The sequence below is a fragment of the Mirounga leonina genome, unplaced genomic scaffold (assembly GCF_011800145.1).
Source record: "Mirounga leonina isolate KUSES-001 unplaced genomic scaffold, KU_Mleo_1.0 Mir_166, whole genome shotgun sequence".
Taxonomy (NCBI): domain Eukaryota; kingdom Metazoa; phylum Chordata; class Mammalia; order Carnivora; family Phocidae; genus Mirounga; species Mirounga leonina.
This window is the reverse complement of record NW_023270418.1, coordinates 3,968,664-3,991,339: the sequence shown is the minus strand read 5'-3', so window position 1 is coordinate 3,991,339 and position 22,676 is coordinate 3,968,664. Positions and strand designations below refer to the sequence as shown.

The 22,676-nt window shown below is 38.8% G+C and overlaps 1 long non-coding RNA gene across 2 annotated transcripts in view; it reads right to left on the bottom strand.

Annotated features, from left to right (window-relative positions):
- Positions 1 to 428: 428 nt before the first annotated feature.
- The window catches only part of LOC118015700, a 238,291-nt gene continuing 216,043 nt past the window's right edge, over positions 429 to 22,676 (bottom strand). Inside the window, exons 4-6 of one of the 2 annotated variants that reach the window (XR_004680684.1) lie at positions 1,523 to 1,615; positions 900 to 1,141; positions 429 to 466 (exon numbers count right to left, since the gene is read on the bottom strand). This is a non-coding gene — a long non-coding RNA (uncharacterized LOC118015700). Of the gene's footprint in view, positions 467 to 899; positions 1,616 to 22,676 lie in introns of both variants that reach the window. The other variant, XR_004680683.1, reaches the window with a different exon arrangement.

Sequence of the window (22,676 nt, the reverse complement as noted above, 5' to 3'; positions counted from 1 at the left end):
CCAGGATTATCTCTAAGGCATGTGTGTATCAGACACCGACAGTTAGGAGAGAGTGAGCTTGCTCAGAGGGGCCCCCCGAGCGATGCCAGCCTGCCTGAGTTCAAACCCTCTTTGCTGCTTACTGCCTATGCAACACTAACTTCCAAATGCCTTGGTTTCCTAATCTACTAGAAGACATCATCATCATCATCATCATCATCATCATCATCATCATAGTAATAGTAATGGCAATAATAATAATATTTACCTGATAGGGCTTTTGTGCCCAGTGCAGAGAAAGTGCTTAATAAATTTTAAAGGCAACTTAAACCAACTTCTGCATCGGGACGTCTGGGTGGCTCAGTCGGTTAAGTGTCTGCCTTCAGCTCAGGTCATGATCTCAGGATCCTGGGATGGAGCCCCGCATTGGGTTCCCCGCTCAGTTTCTCCTTCTCCTGCTCCCCCTGCTTGTGCGCTCTCTCTCTCTCTCTGTCAAATAAATAAATAAAATCTTTTTAAAAAACCCAAGTTCTGCATCTTAAACCTCATTGTGCACCCATCCCCAGCATGACCCTGCCATGTAGTCTTGAACCCACTACTTGCTTATTAAGAAAATGAATCAGTGAAATGAAAAGTGAAATTCTGTGGGTGAGTCAGGAAGAAATTCATGCGTCTTTTTAAGAGTATTATGTCAGTGACCACTCTAAGTCAGGCCCTGTGCTGAATGAGGCTATGAGGAAAAATGAGTGATAGGAGTCCCTATGCTCAAGGATGTAAGAAACTAATGAGGAAAATGGACAAACAGTAGGTGAAAGTTCAGTGAGGTGGGTCCTCTGATAGAGCAAGGCACCAGACACTATGGAAACTCAAGGCAGGGGAAGTAACTGAGCCGAGAGGTGTGGTCAGAGATGATTTCTGACCTGAATTTTGAGGCCCAAGTGGGTAGAACTGGTCACATTTGGAGAGAGAGAACTCAGGAGGACGCAAAGGCCTGGGGCTCACAGAAGCAGGCACATTCCTCTTCGTTGTGAAGCGTCACGGGAACATGCATGGAAGCGCATCAGAAGCAGTTGGATACACAAGTCTGGCTGAGATGGAAAAAGGTTTTGGGGCATCTGAAGCTTTTACAAATGGAGAAGTCTTCTCAGAAAAAGAAAACCACCTTAAATAAAAACCAGGTACAAGAATGAGTGCTTTAGTACTTGTACAGAATTTAAAAGAAATCACAATATACTACATTTAATTAAAAGATGACAAATATTATAAATCTCACAAAAGCCAAAAATAATGTAAGCCCATTGTTATTATTCATATGCTAAGTGATACCTCCATAATCTCTTTTTCTTACCATTTTTGGCTAAGTACTCTTCAATTACTTCAACAAAGAATAACTTCACAGAATCATTTTTCATTGAAAGAACAGAAAGATAATTCAGTCTTTCTTCCAGCATATATGATTGAAATTTATTTATAATAGTTTAGAAATTAGTCTCTAACTCTTCATCGATATCCTGCCTATGTCATTTTCTCTGTAGTTTCTTACTCAGGAGTTTCTTCTTTGCTAGGAACAAAGTCCTAGAGGAATTCCAACATGGACCCCATTCAGCTCAGATAGGTCCTCTCTGCACCGTGAGTCCTGGAATGGAGAAAGGCAGAGAAAATGGCCATGAATCTGGTGATTTTATGGGTTCCAAGCAAGGAGCAGAGCATTATCATTGTCTAGCTTACTCCTTGGGCTCAAAGATAGGGTCCAGAAGTTTGATTAGCTCTACCAAGGGCAGGAAGTCACTGGGAGTTGGAAGAAAACAAAGGGTATTTGAAGGGCAGCCAACCCATAAATTTTACCCATAGCCACAGGATCAACACCAGGGCAAAGAATGACCCTGATTAGGGCAACCCTCCATGATTCTAGCCTGTAACTGGAGCATCACTATCTCCTGTATATCTGGGAGAGAACACATGGAGACTTGGAAGGGGTTCTGGCAAAAAAGCTCTACAGCTAAAGTTTCATTTACTGTATTTCTGGGTTCTGCAGTTTAGATGATGGAGCACTACTAGTTCCTAAGGTTTATGCAAAAAGTAATATAATTTCTGTCTTGGAGGAGCTGATATTCTCATTGGCAAATCTACCTTGTACACCTGCATATATAATAGCCAAATGTGATTTTGTGTGGGCAGCCATTTATAAATGTTAAATAAATGTCACAAACGGTCAATACTGTTGAGAGGGGAGGACTATCAATTCACATTGGGTGGTCAAAGAAAGCTTGGTAGGGAAAATGAGGCTTTAATAAAATTTTGAACCACAAATAGAGTTTATGTAAACAAAGGCAGATGAAAAATCATTAGAACTATGAAAAACAATGTGAGAAAAAGCATGAAAGTAGGAATCGAAAGTGCCAAGTACCATTTCAAGTAGCTACTCAGGAGCCACCAAGAAAAAAGGCTGTGTGGACATCACTGGTATTTATGAAGAAATAGTCTTGCATGCTACCGTCATATGTGAAATAGAGTTTGCTAAAATTTCATCTTCAGGCCAAGTAGAATCACAAAGAGAATGATTTCCTTTCCTTGAAAGAAGATAGAAAAGACACTGATTTATAGAAGCAGTAGAAAGAAATAGAAAGCCAAGCATCCCTGCAATAAATACACCTGGATATATTGGCTGTGAAAGTTATTGTTCCTTTCTGGTGGGTGGGATTTGTAGCCTCAATCCCTTAGAACATCCTGAAGAAGAAATCGGAGGGGGAGACAAACCATGAGAGACTATGGACTCTGAGAAACAAACTGAGGGTTCTAGAGGGGAGGGGAGGGGGGGATGGGTTAGCCTGGTGATGGGTATTAAGGAGGGCACGTATTGAATGGAGCACTGGGTGTTATAGGCAAACAATGAATCATGGAACACTACACCAAAAACTAACCATGTAATGTATGGTGACTAACATAACATAAAAAAAAAAAAAAAAGAACATCCTGAAGAAGAAAGTAACTGCACGTTCCCTGTGAGACCTAAATACCAATGAAGTTAAAAAAATAGTAAGCATCGTTCCCTGGATGCCTAGGAGTGGGATTGCAAAATAAAATCGAGGTGCTGCCTTAACCCCGTTATGTCCATTTTCTTTCTTCTTTTTTTTTTAAAAGATTTTATTTATTTATTTATTTGACAGAGAGAGAGACAGCGAGAGAGGGAACACAAGCAGGGGGAGTGGGAGAGGGAGAAGCAGGCTCCCCGCAGAGCAGGGAGCCCGATGCGGGACTCGATCCCAGGACCCTGGGATCATGACCTGAGCTGAAGGCAGTCGCTTAACCAACTGAGCCACCCAGGTGCCCACCGTTATGTCCATTTTCAAGCTGTTCACAAACGCAGGGCTGGATGATAGGGATTTGCATATTCAGTGCAATCACACTGAAACAGGAATAATAGTTAGCTATTCAAATATGTAGTGACAATCTTCCCTCAAATTATAATTTTAAAATGGAAAACAAGACAACAGAAGTAGATTTGTGGAAAAGAAATAGCAGAGTTAATGCCAATAGAAGCTTTGTTACAAACACTCTGAGATTCTAGCATTCAAATCTCATTGCATCGTCCGTGACTTCACTGGCAAGATTCATTTTCTTCTTCCATTCATCAAATTTAAACCTGTGAAATCTGGAATTGAAAATGTGTTCTCTCTTAAAAGGAAAGAACCTGTGTTTGTCTTATTAAACATCCCAAAACTTTTCTTTGAGAATGACAACTTCCAAATTAGGATTGCTCATAAGAGCATTTACTACATCAATGTGCATTAAATATTTATTACTACATTGATCTCCCTCACTCCACTCCCTGTGACCTGCCCAGCCTCAAAGAAAAGAGGTCTGTACCTATTACTAAAGTACCCTATTAAAAACGTACTTACAAGTCCAAATGCAAATGTCAACACAGAACATTACATATTTGCTTTTCTGATAGTCACTTTCTTTTAAATACACATTGTGTAAAAAAACCCAGACACACACACAAAACCACTTTTGCATATAAATTTTCTTCTTATAAAAATTAAAAATTATGGCTAACATTTACTGTTTACTGTGTCAGATACTTTGCTAAATGTATGACAAGTCTAATTTTATTCAGTATTCATAATAACCTTATAAGCACACATCATTATTCTCTGTATTTTATAGATAAATTGAGATACAGAGAGATTAAGAAAAATAACCCCTGGCTACAGGGCACTGCGTGCTTATCCTCATAGCCATGTCTAAAGGAAGGGCACTTCATGGAAATACAATGACTCTTTTTTTTTTTAAAGGATTTTTTTTCTAATTTGAGAGAGAGAGCAGAGCGAGTGAGAAAGAACAGGAGTTGGGGGAGGGGCAGAGGGAGAAGGAGAAGCAGACTCCCCACTGAGCAGAGCCTGATGCAGGGCTCAATCCCAGGACCCTGGGACCATGACTCGAGCTGAAGGCAGACGCTTAACCGACTGAGCCATCCTGGTGCCCCAACGCAGTGACTCCTAATTAAATTGAAATTCTAGGATGGCTAAGGACTCCTTTCTTCAAGAGACTTCATTTTTTGATGGAAAGAAGAAAGGAGGGTTTTTTCTTTTTTTTATAATTATGACCATATCCTCTCCCTAATTCACTTCTCAAAAAAAAGAAAAAGAAAAAGATTTATCCTATCTATACTTATTAATGCCTAACATAGGCAGATTATCATAATTGAAGGAATAAAGAGGCCAGGACAACCTAAGTGGTCCCATGAGTAAGTCCTGAGAAGGACAGGACCTCCCTGAAATTACTTGCAAAAGTTTGAGGGTATATGGATACACGTGCTTTTCTGATTCTGGGGTTCATGGCTTCCATCACCTTTTCCAAGGCTCAATGACAACCCAAGTCGTTAATCACCAGTGTCTTGGAGAAAATGGACCCCAAAACTCTGCTTTTCAGCTAGACCTCTTAGGATCCGCAGCTTGGGTGAGTTCTGGGTCCACATATACCCCAAAGAACTTATTAAAATCCAGAGTTCCCATGCCTGTGGAAGGGTCAAATTCCATCATGTCCAAAGTGTAAGTTTTCTCAGTGTCCATGTTATATAAATGAGGATACCGGAACTTGAGTCAGGCCATCTCTAGAACTCTTTCCATCATGTACCATGTATACCCAGCAAACTCAACATCTACATTTCTAGAGATGGAGTGACAGGAAAACCACTGGCATCCACAGAGACAATTTGTTTTGTTTTGTTTACTTGTATTTCAGAGATCAATTCAGGTTCAAATCATTCCTTGCTGGAAGATCAATGTTAAAGAGAAGTTGAAAGCATTAGCTTGTAATGTGTACTTTTTTAAATGAGATTTATTTTCAATCCTTAGGCACAGAGATAATAGGTACAATGTGTTTAAAATTTTGCTGTATTATATTGGAATGATTCTTTCATTCACCACTATTCTTATATTTATTTTGTATATTGGTCACCATGTGGGTGAATGGTTTTCAAAGATGAATTGCTTGGGGATGGGTGCCCAGTCTCAGCCTGCTTCCTTAGGGGATGGATGAGGAGCAATTGGGTGATGCTATTTTAAACCAAGCTGCCTAGCTTGGAAGTTTAACACTTCCAGGTTATGTTCGTTAAACAGTCTGACTCTCTTCTTCCCTCTGCCTCTTTTATGTCAAAGTCAACAGAAAATGTCAGGAGCAGTAGTATGAAGCTTAACATAGAAATATGCAAATCTCTTTTGAAGTACATCTATTACTCTCAAGGTTAGGGTGTCTCATTAGAAGGATTAAATCCACAGCTTGGAAGCACTGTTTGGGGTACTTGAAATAAATGGAACATTACATAGGAAAATGGTCATGGATACATTTTAATAGTTTGCCCATTCTAAATCTATCTATCAGGAGACACTTTAGTAAATGAGGCCTTTTGAAGAGGTTTGACAAAATGCAATATTGCCTCTCCTTGAAAGGAAAAGAATTCCTATCCATCTCTTCCCCTAATTTATAGCTAGGTAAAAAGCAAAGCCACATACAGAACATCCACTGTTTAAAAGTCTTCGGTAGCTTTCTTTAGTCTGCAGGACCCTAAAAGTAGCATATAAGGCTCCAGTTTCCACACTTTAGAAGGTCCAATAATGGCTCTACTCTGGTCATACCTTTACCCTCCAGGGAAGAAGAGACTGTGTGGCCAAAGGGAGGAGACAATCTGACACCCTCAAGATTACTCTCAGGATTCCTAGGTTCATCTAATTTGTTGACCAAATGAAACTGAACTTTCTTCCAGGGCCTGTAATGGCCTCTTCCAAGTTCCTTTCTCCTAAGAGTGAACCGTGTCACCACTAGGTGTATCTCTAGTCCCAGTGAATGTTTAAGAAATTGCTGTTTGCAGGGATGTGGCAGAGCTGTGGGCTGGAGTGTCCACATGCATGAACAACAGGCCCCTTTTGGCACAAGGTGGAATCACGTGTGGGGGGAAAAGAAAGTCAACTGTGGACCAGCTCTTTTGTTGTTGGGCCATTCTGTTGAAATCCAGTAAGGCCAACATTTCTAGATAATAGCCTGATCTGCCAGGCCAATATGAAGGTATATATGGAATGTAGGAAGATATATATTTTATTTAACAGTTAGCTTAATTTAGAACTTCTAAAACTTTAGACACATGATACATGAGCCTCCATGTGTACTCTTCCCTTGGGTCCCATTTACAAGCAGGTTGCTTCTTAATGAAAGCCTCACCATCTCCCCAGCACCATTTCTTTTCAACACTGTGACTTCTATTAGGTTGGGAACATGCAATGTATTTAACTGAAGACAAGTTCTCTAACACAGTATTTTGTCTTTAAGTGTTCTGCCTGTGCATTTGCCTTGCGAGTGGCGTTCACTGGCTTCCCCAGGCCTCCAGACTTCATTCCACCTTGTCCATTAGGCAAACACTTCTTTCAAGAGGCAGCTCTAACATACCTCCCTGATGAGTACCTCCGATTAGTCCTTTGCTAGTGTCCCAGCCCTCTGCTTTCATTTTCTGAGCTGTACTTAGGTGCTTCTTTCATTATATTGTCAGTTGTTCCAATAGCTTCATTTACTAGACCCAGTTGTGGTTGTTAGTTGTTGAATACAGCTACATGTTTTCAGGTATTCTTCTAATAGCAAAATCTATCTAGAATATCTGCTTATTAAATGAATCCATAAAAGGACTTGGAAAACATGAGATTCACCAATGGCAGGTTTGCAATGGGGATGGGAGGATCAGGGGCTATTTGGAGATACTACTGATAGCCCATATGCCTAAATCACAGATGGTAGGTAATTCAATAAGGTGGAACACAAGTAAAATAAATACTATATATCTAATCGATTTTGAAAACTAAGTATAATTATTCTCTTGTTTTTACATTCCTAGGTTTATGAGCACTTGGAATGTATGTACCAAACATAATTCATACTCATCAGTAAGTACATTACTCATAGCCAGAGTGAAGAAAAAAAATATTGAATGAAAAGGAGATATATCTATATTATCAGTATCTATCAGATCTATTTGATACTATGTTACTTCTTTATTTTTCCAATTTTTATCACAAAATGGAAGTGCTTTTTTTTAAAAAAAGATTTTATTTTTAAGTAATCTCTACACCCAACATGGGGCTCAAACTTACAACCCCGAGATCAAGAGTCACATGCTTTACCAACTGAGCTGGCCAGGTCCCCCCAAAATGGAAGTGTTTTTAAAAAAATTTTATAAAACCATAAATTTCAGACAGCTTCATTGGTGAGAGTTTCCCTGGTACCATTAAGAAAATCTCTGTTGGAATATTGGCATACTTAGTGGCCATATGAAATAGGAATGTATCTGTTTTGCTGTCTTTCTTCATATTCTATGTATATTCTACAAATGAGAAAATAAAGGCTTGAATAGATTAGGTAACTTGCTCAAGCCCCAACATCTAGAAAGAGGTAGGCCAGGATTTGAACCCAGACCGGCTGGCTTCAGAACTTGCCCTTCGAACCTTCATCTCCATAGGGCCTTCTTCCCTGTGCATGTCTCTGTGTCCTCTTCTCCTCTTACACAAACAGTCATTGGGTTTAGCGCCCACCTTAAATCCAAGAGGATTTCATACCCAAATCTTTAATTAATCACATCTGTAAAGACCCCCTTTCCAAATAAGATCACATTCTGGGGCGCCTGGGTGGCTCAGTCGTTAAGCATCTGCCTTCAGCTCAGGTCATGGTCCCAGGGTCCTGGGATTGAGCCCTGGGGAGGGCTCCCTGCTTGGCGGGAAGCCTGCTTCTCCCTCTCCCACTCCCCCTTCTTGTGTTCCCTCTCTCGCTGTGTCTCTCTCTGTCAAATAAATAAATAAAATCTTTGAAAAAAAAATAAGATCACATTCTGATGTCCCTGGTATATAAGAGCATTTGGAGACACTACAATCTCTATTTCAGCCAGTCTTTGGGAAGAGATCAAAGTACAGTCAATAAACACTATGTCCCACTAGGTCCCTTGCTTCTCTCATCTCTAAAAGGGAGAGGAGAGCAGCATATCCCTCTAGGAGTACTGTGAAGACCAAGTGATTAGTTCATTTTTAATACATAAAGTCTGTTCCGTAATAAGCAATTAATCCCTGAAATTATAATTTTTTTTAAGTGCAAAGGCTGAATTGAGACTTCTTTTTAGGCAGCACAGGGCAGTGAAAGAATTCCTGAAGCTCTGAGAATATGTCCATGTTCTGTCTCTGCTGCCTGCTCTTTAATAAGTCAAAGACTCTATGAACTTTAAGTTCCCCATCTGATAAATGAGCATCATAATGTCTGCTTTGTCTTTGTTGTGGGGGGAGCGAAGGTGATGCCATCAGCTGGCTCCCTTGCACGCTCTCTGTCCAGGTCAGGCCCCAGCAGACCTCACTTGCTCCTCACTTTCCTCGATGAGGACGCGGGCCTGGCGGGAGGGAGCCGAGGACTTGCTCAAGGCCCAGGAAAGTGAACGGCACAGAGCTTCCTCTTGGATGGAAGCTGGGATATGACCTTTTCCTGTCACGAAGGAGAGGAAGTGGCCTCCATCTTAATCACCAAGCCCACAGGTGCCCCAGACACCCGTCCACCTCCTAACTCCAGCACCTCACAAGCACCCAGGGACAAGGCCCAACAAAGCTCCTGGGCTCTGGACACTGCTGCCAGTGGGGGAGGAAGCCAGGCTCAGGTCTCAGCCGGGGAGCTGGGGCTGATCTTGCTCCAGGAAAGGGACAGAGCTGCCCTCAGGAGCTACCCTCCTCCTCCAGGAGACCAAGCAAAGAGGAGGTGACACCCCTACTCTTGGAGCTCAGTGTGTGGCCCATAGGAGGGGCTCAAAATGTTTTTAATAAAGATACAAAACACAAATTAAATACATACGTGTACCTGCAAAGCTTAAAGATCGTATACAAAATGAAAAGTAAATGAGAGCTGGGGGCTTCCAGGTGAACCTTTTTTTATTTAAGTGACATATAAATGTTACTATGTTTCTCTCAAATGAAAGTTGAAGATACTTTGCATAAAAAAAAGAACTGCCTTGTCCTTGTTACATCAATTTCAATTGTTTCAACAATTTAGAATTTATGTAAGAGCAAATAAAATTGAATGCAAAATAAACTATAATGCACAATATGAATCTAAGGCAGAATTTTTTAGTAATAAATATGCCAAATGCATCTTATTCTGTTTGTTTGGTTTTTGAGAAAGAGAGAGAGAGAGAAAATGAAGGGGGTAGGGGCAGAGGGAGAGAGAGAGAGAGAGAAAATCTTAAGCAGGCTCCATGCCCAGCACAGAGCCCGATGCAAGGCTCCATCTCATAACCCTGAGATCATGACCTGACTCAAAATCAAGAGTCGGATGTTTAACTGATTGAGCCACCCAGGTGCCCCCAAATGCATGTTATTCTTAATAGCAATGTTTTGGGTCAGCTTCTCAAATTTATGAAACATATTTAGAACTCTTCTTTTGAAATCATCTTCAAAGTCAATTTACCATCCATGCTTGGAACTCAACTATTAAAATTACTGTTTTAAATAACTAAGACATTATTTCTTCTATGTCATAAGCAGCAGCAGAAGCTAGTATACATTTGAGTATTTAATATTCACCTATTATTGAAAAATTAATTATATACACAATGTAACCCTTGAAATAACCTATAAAGTTGGTATCATTATCATCTCTGTTTAGAGATGAGAATACTACATGAGGCTAGAGACATAAAGTAACTTTAATCAAGGTCACACAGCTAATAAATGGCAGCATGAGATTTTCACCTCAGTTTTTCTCTGACTCCAAAACCATGTTCTTAACCATTACTCTAAGCAAATTTCTCTTCTTCTAAACCTGCCTTACTTCTCTCCAGTCTCTTCATCTGTCACATCAGTAGAAACTCTACTATTATTAATGTGGGATGGAGAAAGTCATGGGTTGTGGAAGATACCCAGAGATTAGGACACAGCCTGAGGTCTGAGCCCCATGGATTATATCCTAAACAGATTCAACTCATATATTTAACTTCAACCTATTTCTCAAGAGCTGAAATTCTCAAACCCTAATGTATGGTAAATTTCTTTGTCTTCCTCCTTCTCCTCTTCTTCCTCTTCTCCTCTACCCCCTCCTCCTCCTCTTCTTCTTCCTCTTCCACCTTCTTTCTCCCATCACTCTCCCTTCTTCCCTCTCTCTTGTATAAATTTTTAAAACTACTTAAAAAATAATTTTTTATATAACAACACTGATTGAATTTGTGCTATGGTGTCCTGTGACTTATGCATCACCATGCATCTTTAAGTATGTTTTTAACACAGGATGAAAAGCACAGCATTTAGATGGTCTAAAGTTTATCTCTGGCACAATGTGACCCTCAGAAACCTCAGGAATGCATTGTTTTGTCTTTTCACAAAATTGCTTTCACTGAACTACCTGAACTATCCTCTCATAAGAAACTGCTGTAGAACATTCACTGAAGTATTTACTGCATTTATTGAGGATCTATTACACTGTAATACATGATGCCTGGTTATAGGAAACCCTAAGGGACATTTCCCTCAGTGCTTAACATCAAGGAAACTTGTCCTTATCTGATACGATGGTCGCTGATAAAACTTATTCTTCTCTTCCATAAAAAGCATATGTTTGATACCTAGGCCTTATCTTAACTTCAAGTTACATTTTTACCATGAAATATCTCTTACTTGCTCTAGTTCGATTAGGTTATAAAATATATAGCTCCAATAAACCATTTTCAATAAGTTTTGAAACGAGGCAGGATATTTATAAAAATTAAATAAAGAAATGCTCTCAGCCTGACTTGCCCTATTCTGCATACTGGTTATTCATTTACGTGCTCTAAAGCATTATGAATTCCCTGAGGCCAAAAATCTGTGTCCATTTCCCTTTGGCATTCAACCCAATGCCTTTTATAGTGTTTGTTTTTTTTAATTTATTTATTAATTTTAGAGAGAGAGAAAGTACACATGGGAGGGGGAGAGGGAGTCTTTAAGCAGACTCCCTGCTGAGCGTGGAGCCTGATGTGGGCCCTGAGCTCACAACCCTGAGATCACGACCTGAGCTGAAACCAAGAGTCAGGCACTTAACCGACTGAGACACCCAGGCTTTACATGGTAGTTGCTCAACAGATATTTTCAAAATGGATGAGTTTGGTTTGGTTACAAACAAAAAAATACAAATAACAGTCCCCCTACCCAAGTTGGGAAGTCTGAAAGGGAAATATTACACCAATGGAAAGTAATGTATGTGCCAAGTTATTAATATTGGTCACTATATTCTCCAGATGTCAATAGAATTTTGGAAGGGGACATACGAATAAAGATATTCTGGCAACTTAAAACTAGTAAAGTATTTCTCCAAATGTCATGTCTATTTTTATAATCAGGTTCCACCTGCCTGTACTTGCCTGACACCCTAAAATGGATTTAATTTCTTTTGCTTCTATATCTGTTTTGCTTTTGTTACTAGAGGTAGTTATGTTACATCTGCTCTACTTTACTTCAAAAGGTCACTGCATCAGAGACCACTGTATTATCACAGAAATTATCAACAATTTCAAAAATCCAGCAGGCACGCTTTCTGCTCTTTGGCCATTAAGTTTGGCTGGCTTGCCCACCAGTTCACAAAAGTGAGCTGTGACTGATCCCAGCAGCTTCTAAACCATCTTACTCCACCACCAACACTCACCAGGAATAGTGCTTTAGTTCTGGGTGTTATGTTCACAACCCCAACTCTCGTCATTTGTTAAACTGAGTTACAGTAAATCGTAAAACACCTGCTATAACTCCAAACTATTTAAAGAAAAACAAAGGTAAAAAGCTATAATAGGCATCTATAGTAAGTACGTTTTGTTTTGCTTTCTTTTTTTTTTTTAAGAGTTTTTTTTTTTTTTTAATTTATTTGACAGAGAGAGAGAGACAGCGAGAGAGGGAACACAAGCAGGGGGAGTGGGAGAGGGAGAAGCAGGCTTCCCACGGAGCAGGGAGCCCGATGCGGGGCTCGATCCCAGGACCCTGGGATCATGACCTGAGCCGAAGGCAGACGCTTAACGACTGAGCCACCCAGGCACCCCGTTTTGTTTTGCTTTCACAAGAAGTCGATTTTCTGTTTTTACTTCAAGTCTGAAAAACTGATGTTTGGCTGCCAAAACCACACATCTATATGAAAACAACAGGAGCTTATGTTATCACTACTTATGAGAAAGGTTCTCAGGAGTCATAACACATTTCAACACACATTTTCATTATTCATTTAAGAGTAGAGATGATTATTCTTATGCTTCAAAATCTTTCTTAACTGTTGATTTTCTTTTAACCTCCATGGAAGAATTTGTTTTATCAAAATCAAATGATAGTCATCTCTTTTCTAATCAGTGCTTTTGTAAAAGGCAAGTCATGTTAAATATAAATTAGCAACCCAATACATATCCAGATCTTTTTCTAAAAGTTGAAAAGTAAATCTTACATGATAAAGGACAAAATCATCAAGTTTATGCTTTTAAAAATCCTCCCTAACGTTTATACACATATAAAAATGTAAAAGAATGAAAGTATTATGGAAAAACTAGAGCAAAGCCGTGTTTCTCTGGAAAACATTATCTAGCAGAGGGTATTCTCATTTTTCTTCAGTTCTGAGCTAGCAGAGTGGCTAAGCCTTCAAGGACTGGTTCTCCCCTCTTGTCCTAAAGAGGACGTGAAGGTCATGCCACCACACAAAAGCTTAAGTCTCAACTCCCCTGCTGACCATTAGGTTAAAAACTCGAGTTAAGTCACAACTTAACCCAGCCAGCCACATCCTGGGCCTGATAGGAAAGAAAGGGACTGTACTTTAAGGCAGTTGCAAGACCTGGTCCGCAGGTACCAGTGAAAGCAGGGAGAACACACACGTGTGTGTATTGGACTGATTCTGAGTGTGTAAGATCAAGGGGAATGGAATATTAAATTGGCTCAGGGAAGTCTATCTATTTGGAAGCACTTCCTGGTGTATAGCATCATCATCTTGGCAAGGACCAAGGAGAGAGACGTTGCAAGCACACTGCTATGAAGACTCCTGGAAGGGTGGAGAAGCTGATGGTCCATGCCAAGTGAAAGGAATGTCAGATTTAGGACAGGTGGCAGAGGGGATTAAAGCCTCAGAGCAGTGGGTATGCTAGGGTGGATCCGCGATGTAACTCTTCTTCCACCAACTAGTTCCAGTGCCATTCAGATGATTCCCATTGTGACCCGGTAGCACGTGTGCAGACTTCCATCACTCCACACCACTGCTCGTCACACCATATTATGCTTGTTGGTTTATTTCATAAAATCAAGTTGTTGAGTTATCCACTAGGTGGAAGGATCCTTGAGGCTAAGAACTCTGCTTTATGCTCATTTATCTCCAATACAGACTAATGCCTGACACACGATAAGAAGGTACAATGAGAATAAGAACCAGACATATTCATAGAGCATTTACTATCTGCCAACTGCTATGGGCAGAATAGAATGTGCCCCCTTCCCAAATGTTTATTTATTTATGTTTAAAGATTTTACTTATTTATTTGAAAGAGAGAGAGCGCACAAGCAGGGGGAGTGGGAGAGAGAGAAGTAGACTCCCCGTTGAGCAGGGAGCTCAATGCGGGGCTCGATCCCAGGACCCCAGGATTTCCACCTGAGCAGAAGGCAGACACTTAACCAACTGAGCCACCCAGGCACCCCCCAAATGTTTATGTTGAACTCTTAACCCCCGATGTGATGGTATTAGGAGATGAGGTCTTTGGGGGTAATTAGGTCATAAGGGTGGAGCCCTTGCAAATGGGATTGGTTTTTATAAGAAGAGACAGGAGAGAGCTTGCTTTCTCCCTCTCTGCTCTCTGTCATCTCAGGATACAAGAAATTAGCCATCTTGTAAGCCAGGAAGCAGGCCCTCACCAGACATTGGATCTACCAAGACCCTGATCTTGGACTTCCCAGCCTCCAGAACTGTAAGAAATTAATAAATGTTTGTCATTTAAACCACCCTGTCTAATGTATATTTGTTACAACAGCCCAAACTAACTAAGACACCAATCACTGTACTAAATGCTGGAAGACAATATACTTTAAGTCCCTAAAGCCCGGAGAAGTAGGTATTATGTTATCTCCAGTTCCTGGGTAAGGAAACTCAGACCATGCTTACATTGCTACTAAATCGCAGAACAGACATCTGAACCCAGGCGACCTGACTTCAAAAAGAGGTATCCTGCTGTCCCAGTTAACAGGTACTCAGTCACTGCTGAGTGAATGAACTGCTGGCATAAATCATTACATATTAAACATGGAGATCACATCCTTGTGATCAAAATGAGAATCTCTTTATTAGAAGACAACCATCTCCAAGCAATAAATAGAACCATAATTTTTAAAAAATAAATATATTGCAGTTTAAACTTAAACAATTTTAAAAATTAAGATACAGTGGTTATAAGGAAAGAATTTTGATTAAGAATCACAAAACGTGAAGATTTCACCCATGGTAGTGAGGGTTCTGGAATTACAAACCTGAAAATTAACTTCAAAATGTGACACATTGGTCACATTTTTGTCAGTATTGTTTTCATCTGGCAGCATGTGTAATCTTCAAGTGTGACAGAAGGCAACATTTTATGTCTTTCTGATCTTGAGACTGTAACTAATGCCTCATTTTTGCATTACAGATACTCTCTTGCTCTAACATCAATTAATTAAAAAGAATGCACATCTTCTTATCCTGAAGACAGTACTACCCAACCCCCTATAGGTAGTAGAGAGTGAAGGAATTACAGTTGAAATAGAGCTTACAGAGTTAACTTAAGTGCTCAATTTTCACATTTGTGAGCCTATCCAAAAATAATTTCTCCTTTAAAAAAACTAAGGATCACAAATTTCTTTTAGCAATGAAAAAAAGTTTTCTGATTCAGAACGAACAAAGGGCTAAAAATATTTAGACATCTCTCACAAAACCTGTAAAATACATTCTAGTGTCATGCTAGACCTGACTAAGAATGATGGTCAGTTCTTTCCGAGGAGGCCAAGAAAGTGATCTGTGGTTTTGACCAAAGACAGCATGATTTAACTTCTTTTCGTTCTTTGCTGGCAGCAGGACGTCACTAACTCATTTACAAATACACTGCTTTCATTTGGAAAAGATAAAATAAAGCTTTTAACACTTCTCATTAGATTTTGAACTTCAAACAGACCATAAAGGATATTTGAAACTCACCCCTAACCTTTCAGAAAAATTAAAAGAGAAATTAAAAATACACCTTTGGCCAAGAAAATTAAATTTCTTTGGTCTTGATTTGACTTCGTTAAAAATTAGGACCCAAGGTATTTGAAACAAATGATATTATAAGTAAACGAAATATTTTACCCATGAATATTAATGTGCATCAATGAAAATACATGGTAGAATGTATTTTTCAAAGTCATAGATTCTTAAATTTAAATAGAACAATAAAAATGATCTAGTCAAACTGTCATTTCAGAAATAAAGAAATCAAGCCCCACATTCCTAAAACTCTCCGCTTTCCCTGACTGCCTTTGGGTTTACCCCATCAACCTGAACATTTGATGTAACACTGTGATACTGTGATTTATAAGAAATATCATTTGGTCTTCATCCCCGTTTCTGGCACAAAGCTCCTAAAACCCTTGGACTTTTCTAAGAGATGAGAACAGTCAAGGTGTCTTGTTATGTTTATGAGGTGAATTTTGGACCATACCCAAGGATGAGGGCTGGTTGCCAGGAGAACCAACAAAGTGATTAGAGGTTTGGAACTTTCAGTCCGACCCCAGACCTCCCAGGAATGCGACAGGCTGGTGGTTAAATAAATCACCAATGGCCAATGATTTAATCAACCAAAACTACGTCATGAAGACTCCATAAAAACCCAAAAGGATTAGATTCAGAGAACATCTGGGTTGGTGAACATGTGGAGATTTGGGGAGGGTGGCAGACATGGAAGCTCCATGCCCTTTCTCCATACCCTGCCCTACATATCTCTTCCATTGGACTGTTCCTGAATTATATCATTTTATAATAAACTGATGATCTAGTAAGTAAAATGTTTCTCTGAGTTCTGTGAATTGCTCCAGCAAATTAATTGAACCCAAGGAGAGGGTTTTGGGAACCTCTGACCTATAACGAGTTGGTCCAAAGTCTGAGGATTGGGGCGCCTGGGTGGCTCAGTTCGTTAAGCTTCTGCCTTTGGCTCAGGTCATGATCTCGGGGTCCTGGGATTGAGCCCTGCATCGGGCTCCTTGCTCAGCAAGGAATATACTTCTCCCTGTGCCCCTCTTCACCCAGCCTCCCCACCCTAGCTCCTTTACATACTCTCTCTCTCTCAAATAAATTAATACATAAAATCTTAAAAAAAAAAGTCTGAGGATTGCTCGGTGTTTTGTGGGAAGCCCTTCCACATATACAGAACCGCTGGAATTAGGTTCAGGAACTTAAAAAATGTTCTGTTTGCCCACTTTTATTCAGGGCCTCTAAGAGCTTCTACAGACGTGTACTGGAGCACATTCTTCCTTAAACCAAATAGCTCCCTTCCTTTCTGGCTTACCCAGGCCTGCCCCCGGGCACATGTCTTATTCAGCAGAGCACAGGCAGGATTTCAACCCCTACTTGCCAGTTAGTGCAATGTGCAGGAGGCACAATCATTCAAGATGATTGTGCTTTCATTGTTGACTATTTTACACGTGTCTTCCTTTAATTTTGTTTCATAGGGGAGGGAGAACTCTTCCTCTAACCTCAAGGTCTTCTAGGTAGACTGAGAATCAAATTTACATGAGACAGGTTAACAAGGAGGAAAAAACGAAGTTTTATTATGTGTGCACGGAAGACCAGTCATGAAATTAAGGCCCCAAGAAATGACCACAGACAGTTTTTGTACATTTTAGACAAAGAGATGGTAAATTTGTGAGGACTTTACAGGATAAGGAAAATGGTGTTTGAGAACTTTAGTTAGTAAGGAATTCTAAACGGAATTTGGGCTGAGAGAGTCGATTAGTAAAAAGCAACAAAGGTTATTTTTATAGCTTTCTCCACTTTAAAGTCCCCATCTCTGGGGATAAGGATGTCTTTTTACTTCTTAGTATAAGAAGGATATTTTTCATATGGAAGATTTGTTTCCTGCTTTCAGGGGTTTAGAGGAGGGTCTGAGTGTCCTTGTATGAATTCTTTCTTTTTTTTTTAAATTATTTTAAGTGACCTCTACACCCAACATGGGGTTCAAACTTACAACCCCGAGATCAAAAATCACATGCTCCACCAACTGAGCCAGACAGGCGCCTCTGGGTTGTTTCTTTAACGTTTATTTAAAATAACCAACATGCCAAAGTGGCACATTTTGCGAGCTTGCCCTTGGCCCCTACAGTTTTTACAAGAGTTGATCTAGTTGACCCACCAGTCCCCTTGCATTTCTAATAATGGTGAAGTTACCCTCACAGGAATCTCTGTTCCCCTTTTCTCAGCTCCCAGGCACCTAGTGGTCCTGCAACTAAATGTGCACCAATCATTGATATGACCGTGGATATCCTCTGCCACAAAAATAAAATTCAATTATATAGCAAACAAATTCACTCCCCTGTAGTTAAACTGAGTTAACAATCAATCACATTATTTTGGCCAAATCCATACTATCCTTTTTTTCATTCATCTCAATTTGATTAAATTGAAATTGTCAGATCAACATCACAGACATAACTTACACAGTTAATTCTTATTCTTAAAGTTATTCAGTATGTGCTCAGGAAAACTATTAAGTCATATTAGAATAGCTTATAAAATAAAGAATTAAGGGACATCTGGGTGACTCAGTCAGTTAAGCGTCTGCCTTCAGCTCAGGTCATGATCCCAGGGTCCTGGGATCGAGTGCCTGCATCGGGCTCCTTACTCAGCAGGGACCTGCTTCTCCCTCTGCCTGCCGCTCCCCCTGCTTGTGCTCTCTCTCTCTCTCTGACAAATAAATAAATAAAAATCTTAAAAAAAGGAGAGAATTGAATTTATATAATAGTGGTTTATAACTTTAAAATGATCTTTTTTATATTGAGATAATTTAATTTTAAAAACTTTTTCATTATGTTGAGTTAGCCAACATATAGTAAATACATCATAAGTTTTTGTTGTAGTGTTCAGTGACTCATTAGTTGCATATAACACCCAGTGCTCATTCCAACATGTGCATGGATCTGTTTTGCTAACTATAAAATTAAACCCATTTCTCCTTTCTTCAGGTAATACAACTACATTACATTCCATAGCACCCTTGCACTTAGCTGTGGCCATGACCAAATTCTGGTAAATGGAAGGTGAAGGAAGGGAAATGAGCCATTTCCAGACATGGCCTATAAAAACCTCCCATTCATCATTCCTTGATGCTCTTTCCTTCTCACTGATGTGACTCAGGCAAGAACTGGGAAGTTGAAGGCCATTTAAAGAAGGCAGAAACACAAGATGGAAAAATCCTGAGTTTCAGAATCACATACTAATAGGAAGAAAGCCACCAGTCTACCAGAAGCCCCTGTTTTAGATATTGTGTGAGCAAGAAATCAACTTTAACCATGTTTGAGAAACTATATATTTTAAGGTATGCTTATTACTGATGCTAACATTGACTTGACTAACACATGACCTTCACTTACACTATCAGATAAGTATCTTTCCAGAAAATGAACAGAAACTTCTTAAAATGCTCAGACAAAATTATGTGTCTCAAGAAGCTTTTATTGAAAGTATCTTGCATTTTATAATTATTTGTAAATTATCTAATTTAACCAAAAATCTTGAGAAAGAGGGAGGAAACAAACAAGCCCTAAAACACCAAAAAGAAATAGATTTATTGGAAACAAGAAGTTGTTGCATAGTGAATGGGACTTGGACCCATTTTGTTGGGCACTATGGTAGGTTTAGGTGCTTGAAACTACTATATTTTATTCTTAAAATGTATTTTGAGAAAACATTTTTACCCCAAATGTGTAAATGAGAACAGTAGTATTTAGCATATTTTCTATGCTAACTAAAAATGTGATGGCATATTTTTTTGAATTTCATTCTATTCAGAAATACTATGCAATACAAGTCTGAAATTAGACAGATACTTTAAATTTTGAGATAGCTAAAATGCTTAAACTCAGAAATAGATGTCCATCCTTTAATGAAAAGATTTTAACTAAAAGATTAACCTTTTTATAAGGTATCTGATTAAGATTCAAGTCAACACATGGTTATAGGAAACAGACCTACTGTCTCAAATTTATCTTTATCACCTTTAGAGAACTTCATACTTCTAAATTCTATATTCAACTTCAGATGACTCTAAAAGAAGCTGGTAAACTGTAGAAAATCAATGCCTGCTTTCTAGTTGGGTACAGCAGTTTGTAGGAAGACCATTACACTATGAATAATTAAAGCCACTTCACATTTAAAGGCAAGCATAAATATATACATATATATATATATATATATATATATAAAGGCACATTTAAAGGCAAGCATAAATATACATATATATATTTGCACATATATACGGAATAAATATTTTAAAACAACCTTACTAATAATTTACACTGTTGAATTATTTAAACATGTCAGCAACTATTATCCTTCTGAGTAATTCAATTTCAAAATTAGGCTTTTCCTAAAAAAAAAAAAGCTCTAAATGATTGCATTACATTTTAACTCTCTCTAATGAATTATGAATGAATTTTAATCTTAAAGTGTCAATAATCTAAATATAATACTTTCAAGAATAAGTATAGTATTTTTTATAAGTATAGTTTTATAGATCATTTTATGAATGTGCCCATTTACTTTAGTGCAAATGGGAAATAGATACTTTAAGAAGACATTGCCATCTTCCATTACCTAAACTCAAGAATCACGTCAACTATTTCTTGTCATTGAGTAATGTTAAGAACTTCTCTTTTCTTTTATTTTTAAGAAATATTGGAGGAAGGGGCGCCTGGGTGGCTCAGATGGTTAAGTGTCTGCCTCCGGCTCAGGTCATGATCCCATTGTCCTGGGATCGAGCCCCACATCGGGCTCCCGGCTCAGCGGGGAGCCTGCTTCTCCCTCTCCCTCTGCCTCTCTCCCTGCTCATGCTCTCTCTCTCTTTCTCTCTCTCTCTCTGTATCTCTGTGTCTCAAATGAATAAATAAAATCTTCAAAAAAAAAAAAAGAAATACTGGAGGAAATAAAATTGTCAGCTCTTATATCCATACTTAAAGCAATTTTTTAAAAGGATACTGTAGATACGTACTTTAGTTTTAACCTTATGTACATCTTTTTTATGAAGTTAAAATTAATTCATTATATATTTGTCATTCTGGGTAAAAGATTGCTTTAAAGAAAAACAAAGTAAACTCCTGCTTTTGACCAATAATGTCTTACTAGTCCCAGTGTTAGACATGAAGTTAAGCGTTTATTACTTCTGCACAGTTAGACCATATAACAAATATCTATCAACTAAATGGATTAGCTTAAAATAGCAAATATGTGATAAGACTTTCTAATTTCTGAGATTAATGGTCATAAAAACAATATAAATTTATCAAAAGGGGGAATATTTGTGCCTTCAAACTTACAAAGCCAAGACAAATGTCTATAGCATCATTGACTGTCAAGGAAAATGTAAAATGTACAAAGAACAATAACATTGCAAAAAGGCTCTAATTTTTAATCTTATGATGTATATATCAAGACCTACACTTTACTTACTTCTTTACACCCTATTATTATTCAACAATCCGCTACACTTACCCTGTGCCAAGCACTGAAATAACACTTCTTAAGTATTAACTTATGTATTTTTTCAACTCCTTCTGATGAAGTTATTATTAAAATTACCATTTTCACAAATAAGAAACCTATTTATTTTACTTCTTTAAAAAATAGCTCTCAAGTATTTGCTATGTGCCAGGCACTCTTCTAAGCATTTCACAAATATTAACTCATTGAACTCTCAAAGCAATCCTTTGAGTTAGGGATCATTATCATCCCCATTTGCAGATGAGGAAACTGAGAGAGAGATTATATAATAGTCCCAAAGTTCCACAGCTATCAAGCGGTGAAGCTGACATTCAGACCCAAGCACTCTGGCTCTAACGTAAAGGACACACAACTAGTAATTGATGGGGGAAAGTTCTAAACATAAGACTACCTGCAGTACCACACTGGGAACGAGGCAAGTATGGCCCCTGATCGGGGGCATGCACTTCAGAGGAACTCTAAGCCTTGTCCTGACGCGCACTGCTCCAGAGGGCACAGGTCCGTGGGGCTGAGGGATGAACCCTCCTAGCAACCCATCTCCGCTTCTCCACAACTATGCACATGCTTCCAACGCAGACAACCTTAAACCCAAACAATGGTCAAGAGCAGCTTTGCAGTGATGTGGACTGAGTGTGGATGTGCAGGCTGAGACAGCCACGCACCCTCCCCTGTAACAGGACAGAGAAGGGACTTTGGAAAGAAGGTGGTGGACTGGTCTGGAGGCCAAAGTCTAGAAGCCAGTGGCCAGATCCCTCTGGTTTTTTATGCAGAACTCTATGATAACTGAATATTTTCAATAAAAACCTGTTCCTGCAGGTCATTATGAAGGCATATTTTTTCAAAACAGAAGCAAAGGAAATATTTTATTTAATAATTTACAACTCACAAGTTTTGTAATTTATTACTCAAATATTTAGACATATGTCATTTGTACCTCCATTGATTCCACTTATCCAGAACTCTTAACAAATATAGGGAGTAGACCTGTTTATCTAATTCCAAAAAATTTACATTCCTAATCCTTATGCTGTGCAACTTTTTTTTTTTCCAAAAGTGATGAAAAATGTGTGGCCCAAAATAGCAGAGTACATGACTGTAGTATTCCTGAGGTGAAAGAAAGAAGTATCTCTCTTCAACTGCATTTTGTTTTTTATTTGGCAGGTCTTTATAAATTGAAGCTGCACAAAAGTTGATTATAGAATTGATGAAATGCCAAGGAATCCTTAAGATTAAGAAAGGAACCCAATAATTGAATATAAAAAAATTAAGCAATTATGATATGGTTAACTTTAAAAGTAAACCTGCCCGTTATTTTAGCAGCAAGAAATGGGTTTATTTGGGAATAAAAGAGAACTGCAATCCAGGACAAGCAAGCTGTTGCAAAACCATAGGCAAACTCTGGGGAATGAAGGAGAGGTATGCTTTTTTTA